Raw genomic sequence first — 6922 nt, forward strand, 5'->3', positions numbered from 1 at the left:
TAACCGTAGTAGGTCTAACTTCACCTATCCCCAACTTTTTAAATATCGACATAGGCATCAAGTTGATACTTGCGCCCAAGTCACATAGTGACTTACCACAATAAGCTGCTCCAATGTTGCATGGTATGGTAAAACACCCAGGATCCTTCAGCTTAGGGGTAATTTATCTTGAAGATATGCACTGCATTCCTTTGTCAAAGCTACCGTCTCAAATTCTCCAAGTCTTCGCTTCTTGGATAGGATACCTTTCATGAATTTTACGTAATTTGGCATTTGTTCAAGTGCTTCAACCAACGGGATGTTGATATGTAGTTGCTTGAGTACGTCAAGGAACTTCTTGAATTGGACCTCCTGTTTTTGCTTCTGGAGTCTTTGAGGGTAAGGTGATGGAGGTTTATATACTGGAGTTGGTACTGGTTGATTTCTCTTTGCCAGCAATTCTACTGCTAACGAAGAGGTTGGCTGATCAGAGTTGGCTGGTTCTAAGGTTACCTTTTCAGGTCTTACAGGTTCTGGTTCTAGTGGAACTGGAACTTCAACACTCGGTTGAACTTCTTCCAAATCTTGAGCTTCAGCATGCTCCTTTTCAGCTTCAATGATGTTAGGCTCTACCGTTTTCCCGCTCGTCAATGTTAGTGCTTTACAATGCTCCTTCCCTGGATTTCTTGGATTTTCCGTATCACTAGGTAGAGCATCTTGTGGACGGTTCCTAAGTTCAGTAGCAAGCTGACCCACTTGATTCTCCAAATTCCTTAGAGTGTCGTCATTCTTCGCCATGTATACCTTCAATAAATTCTCTAAGCTATTCGACAATTCAACCTGAATTGGTTTCTGAACTTGCTGTAAAAAACTAGGCGGCTGGGTTGGTCTAGGTTAGGCGTAGTTGTTACTGCCTCCAGCCCCTTGGTTACTCCAAGAAAGATTGGGGTGATTTCGCCATGATGGGTTGTAAATGTTGGATTGCAGCCCTTGCCTTCCTCGATTCTGGTTCTGATTACCTATGTAGTACATGGATTCTAGGTTTGACGAATATTCTTCAAACACATGTCCTTCCCCACAATAGACACAGGCTATATTCTCATATTGGTTAGGTGGTTGAGCTGCAAAACTGTTAGACCCATTAGTGGTAAAATTCTTTAACATTGAAGATATCGAAGATACCAGGGATGTAAGTGAAGTGAGAGTGTCCATTTCATGGATTCTAGCAGCTCGTCTTCCTGACGTTGCTCGATTGGTTGGCCACTGGTAATTGTTACTGGCGATCCTTTCGATGATTTCATAAGCCTCATTGTAAGACTTAGATATGATAGCACCATTAGCAGAAGCATCTACTACCATCCTTGGGTGAGCGTTGAGACCATTGTAAAATGTCTCAAGTTGGATGCAATGCGGAATTCCGTGATGAGGTCACTTTCGTAATAACTATTTGAATCTTTCCCATGCCTCATACAAGGACTCATCATCCATTTGTTGGAAAGCAGTAATCTCATTTCTCAGCTTAACAATCTTACTAGGAGGGAAATACTTCATAAGAAATATCTCTGCAAACACTTGCCATGTAGAAATCGAGTTCGGTGGTAGTGAGTTTAACCAGGCTCGAGCTCTGTCCCTCAGCGAGTACGGGAAAAATTTTAATCGTAATGCATCTTCGGGTACTCCGACTAGCTTGAAAGAGTCTCTCACCTCCATAAACAGTCTTAAATGAAGATGAGGATCTTCAGTAGGCATTCCACTGAACTGGCCCGCTGTCTGAAGCATCTAGAACATGATTGGCTTCAGCTCGAATTGTTGTGCCTTGATCTCGGGTCTTCTATTACCTGCATTAAGGTCATCAAAAACCGGCATAGCATATTGTCGTAAAGCTCTATCCCTATCATCAGCAATAAGGATAGGATTTTGAGCAAGGTTTGCTCCGTTTCCTTGATTGATATTCTCAAAATTCATCTCTTCAGTCCTTCTCTGGTTCGCTTGTCTTTTTCATTGGCGAAAGGTTCGTTCTATTTCAGGGTCCACTGGGAGTAAGTCGATACTTCGGTCAATACTCATAAACACCTGAAATAATCAGAGAAGAATTAATTAGGTAAGTAAAATTGAACAGGAAAATAAAAGAACCAAAATGTAAAAATAAATTCACAAATAATGTTTTTTTTAAAAACAGTCCCCGGCAACGGCGTCAAAAACTTGTAACGGTGGAAATGTGCAAGTGTACACAATCGTAACAAGTAATAAAGTGACAAGTAAATGTCGGGTTATCGTACCCAGAGGGACTGTAAAAAGCAATATCTATGAAATTAATTAAAACACTTTAGTGAGGTAAAAATAATTTTGGTTTGAAAAGAGTGATTTATAAACTAAGATTTTAAAACTAAACAAACAATTTAAATAAAATAAAAGAGTTCTAGTGCACGATTTCAATTAAGATTTAATCAAGACGATATAATTGTGTTAGATTAATTATACCTTTTTAACTTAGAAATATTTAATTCGTGCTTATGCTGTTATGAATAAATTCACGGCAACCCAATAATTTGCTAACTTATGAACATATTTACTAAATAAAAGAATTCCATTTATCTCTTGAACATATCCCTATGCCAATTCAACTGACTAAATAGATTTAATAAAGTAAACATGCTATCGCACATACATACTTATTGAATTAAATTATCTCTCGCATATTCCTATGTCGATTCAACTGATTAATTCAACTTAATAAACATGTAAAAGATTATGTGAAGTAACAAAGTAGCCATACCTTGAAACAATTTAATCACAACAATCTTGCAAGTTATGCAAGGCATATGTATCGCCAAATACAATGCTGATTTAATTTTCAGTTACATTAGAAGAACTAAACATGCACTGATTAAGTACTAAGTCCATTAATTGCAATTTCAATCTGTTTAAACAATTAATTCTTTAGTTATCTAAACAATTATAATGTCAGATAACCTAAGCATGATTTTACTTAATCAAGCATTTCACTGAGGCCTATAACAGCATAAACACTAATTTAATAATTCAAGCAGGCAAAATATAATCAACCCAACACGAATTAAATTCAAGCTAAATTGATTAAAATAACCATTTCAACAACAATATTTTTCATAGATATGTTCATTATAAAAACAACAAAAATTAAAAAGAAAGGGAACAAAAAGCAAATCCAGTGTTTCTCTGCAGCTTGATTGTTGCTACGTTCTTAGACTCCGTTGTCTTCGCCGAGCAAGGCTTATATGAATCCTTGATTGCTGCCCAAGATGGATGAAGAACACCTCTTTCTAAAGAGAGGAAATCGGCACAAGAGGAAGGGAAAATGGGATGGAAAAATGGAGAGGAAACTTTGAGAGAAGTGAAGAGAGGATGAGAGAATGTTGTGGAATGAGGGATGTTGAGGGATGCTTTGAAATGGGCAGCATAGGGTGGCTTTTATAGCTGAATAGGGCTGCTAAAAATAGCAAATTCAGCAGCCAAGAGAGCCCTCCCATGGCCGGACACACACATGGCAAAGTTGAAGCTTTCAACCTTGCTAAAAATAGGCTGGGGCAAATCTACAAAGCCTAAAATAAAGGTGGGGTTTGAAAGTAATTTGGAGCTTTTTCAAGGACCTTTCTGCAAGCATATTTTATCAGCTAATTTTCTGATTTGGGTCAGCCAATGGACGGTTATGGTCAGCCCAATTAGTGGCTGGTTCGGCTCACTCCATTCGGTTCAACCGGTGCGGTTCACTAGGCCCTTTCTTCATAGTTAATTAAAATTAATTTATTTAACCTAAATTAAATAGGAAATAAATTAAAATTAATTTAATTATGAATTAATACACATTTCTGGACCATCTTGGCTGGAAATTAATTGGCCTCGATACTTCAAATTACTCTCGGTTTTGTTCTTCTCACAGTATTCACTAGGCCCTTTTTCTCCAATTGTGTAATTCTGTCAAAAATAACCAAATTTAATCTAAATTAACTATAAAATTAATTAAAATTCATAATACTCATATTTTTAACATAATTTAATTATTTTATAATATTTAATTATTTTTCAACAAGAATTTAACCGGAATAGCCTGGTTTTAAGTTAAAAAGGGTATGAAAAAGTATATAAATTTTTGTGTTTCCAGTATGTGTTAAATATGAACCAGGACATGTATGTATGAAATACATTGAAATTGTGAGCTACATGAAAAGCATGTTATGTTATGATGGATGATAAATCCAATTGAATCATGCTCAAGTGTAAAGGTTAACCATGTTAAATTCACATGAATTATGTTTAAATTAATTAACATGTGTTGTTGGTGTGCTTAGGCTTGTGCCAAGGTTATGATTGGATTATATCATGCTTAGTCTTAATGATATACATTGAGATGGTAAGCGTTCAATTAGTAATATGCTTATGTACATGAAAAGGTGGTATAAATTAAAGTATGTAATTTCTTATGAAATGATTTATCATGCAGTTGATTTCAAAAGAGATATGTTAAATGCACTAGCTCATAGTCATGGTTGATGTTATGCTTATGTCTTGTATTATACAAAGATGAATATACCTAGTTTATGAACAAATATGCTAATTAATGAATTGATGTTGTTATTTAAGCTAAAGTATGTAAAAGCAATGGAAAGGAAATAAATGGAAGGGTTCAAGTCTTATGAAATACTACTATGTTAGGATACTGAAGCATTGTGAGTTGATGATTATGGTTCGATAATTATTGAGGGATTGGTATAGGTTTATACTTAACCTATAATGTTCATTATTGAAATGGAGTGCTATGTTTAAAATTTATACGAGCTTACTAAGCATTCATTGCTTATGTGGTTATCTTGTAACACCCTTAACCCGTATTCGTCACCAAAACAAGGTTACAGAGGATTACCAGAGTTTATAGTAAAAACAAATAGAATATCAAACATTTCATAACATATCAATATTCATATTAAAAACCAAAAAAAAGCATTCATATTGTCCTATATACTAGCCCTCAAGGCTCAAAATATGTATTAGAAATAAGTCGGGACTAAATCAGAAACTCAGAGAATTTTTTGAAAAACATTAAAAATTTTTAAAACTGTAGGGATCACACAGTTGTGTGGCCAGGCCATGTAGGCATTTGAGTTAGGGACACACGGCCGTGTCCCAGCTCGTGTTTGTGCCTATGTAACTCTCTGACTTGGTCGCACAGCCAAGCCACATGCCTATGTGCTAGGTTGTGTACCCTTCGAAATAACCTCACACGCCCGTGTGCTAGGTTTTGTGCTAAGCCGTGTAACAGCCTGAGTTGCAACCCTTTGAAAGCTCCATGGAATACACACTTGTAAAATAGGCCATTTTGCAAGCCATATTTCTCACCCTATGTAATGCGCCGTACCCGAGACGATCGCCGGAGTCGAATACGAGGTGTTAACAGACTTAATTCATTACTTAAACAGCTCAAACAATTTATTTTTAAAATTTCCAGTCAAGCTAGCAATCTGTGTCACAGTCGCTTAAAAATTCCTATCTCGAGTTCTGAAACTCGAAATCCAATTTTGTAAATTTTCCCTGAAACCAGACTCATTTATATATTTACTAATTTTTTTCTAGAATTTTTGGTCAATCCAATTAGTACATTTTATTAGTTAAAGTATCCCCTGTTTCAGGGTTTGACTGCTCTGACCTCTATATATTATGAATCAGATATCTCTCTGTACAGAATTTCAATGACTATTAAGTTTCTTTCTCTTAAAACTAGACTCAATAAGTAATCTGTACATATGAAGAAGGACTTCTAATTATTTGTTTTCAATTTATGATGAATTTTTAAAGTCAGAACAGGGGATCCAGAAATCACTCTGGCCCTATTTCACAAAAATTCAAATATCTCATAAAATATAATTTATATACCTGTTTTGTTCAAACCATATGAAAATATACTAATTAAGCTTCAATTTCATAACTTACTCAACATTTAATTCCATTTCTACTATTTTTAGTGATTTTTCAAATTTACATCACTGCTGCTGTCAGATTCTATTTTATGACAAATTTCTTTACTAAGGATTTTCATGGACTAAGTAGCATTTTAAACATACATAACATCAAATATGACTTAGATTGGCCATTCCAATGGCTAATCATTTACAAACCCTTTTCTTACCAAACCATAGCCATATCATAAGATCAATTACACAAAGTGAGTGTTTTGCCATACATGCCACATTCAAAATATACAAGCCATTTTACCAATTTAAGCCTTCGGATAGTGTGAACGAGTCTTCGACCTATCCCGATTCTCAAGCCGGCTTGTCAAAACTACAATGAAAGAAAAGGAGGGAGTAAGCACAAATGCTTAGTAAGTTCACATGAAAATAACAAGTAACATAATGACATAATCTCACATAAAACATCATTTGCATAAACAACACCAAGACATTCATGTTTCATTTACATTTAATATCTTTCTACGATTTCATCATACCAAGTTTTCAACCCGAGGGTTTAAGCACATACCTGTCAAATTTTCTCATTTACCACACTTACCAGCATGTCACCTTCGTTTTAGGCCTTCTTCTTATTCACGTAAGATTCACCCGTTGAACACATCGAAATATAATTCGAATATGCTATTCTCATGAACATAAGAGTCATACCCGCAGCTAGACAAACTCAATAGCCTACGGAACTTATGTAGCCAAGCTACCATGTAACCCGCCCATAAGTGAACTAAGACTCAACTCAACGAGCTCGGGCGTTCGCATCCATAAGTGAACTCGGACTCAACTCAACAAGCTCGAATGCCTAGTTACATCTCACAAACTCAGACTCAACTCAATGAGTTCGCAACTCTAATATCCTAGTGACATGTCACTTGTATTCTAATCTATTCCCAAGGTTGAAACGGGCTTTTTCCTCTATCACACATCTTTACCGTCTTCCACGG

The 6922-nt window shown here is 35.8% G+C and overlaps 1 non-coding gene across 1 annotated transcript; it reads left to right on the top strand.

Annotated features, from left to right (window-relative positions):
* Positions 1-1393: 1393 nt before the first annotated feature.
* On the top strand, positions 1394-1500 carry LOC121231566 (small nucleolar RNA R71). Its single transcript, XR_005929624.1, has one exon. It is a non-coding gene; the product is annotated as a small nucleolar RNA R71 (small nucleolar RNA).
* Positions 1501-6922: the final 5422 nt, after the last annotated feature.

The sequence above is a fragment of the Gossypium hirsutum genome, chromosome A06 (genome assembly GCF_007990345.1).
Source record: "Gossypium hirsutum isolate 1008001.06 chromosome A06, Gossypium_hirsutum_v2.1, whole genome shotgun sequence".
Lineage (NCBI taxonomy): Eukaryota > Viridiplantae > Streptophyta > Magnoliopsida > Malvales > Malvaceae > Gossypium > Gossypium hirsutum.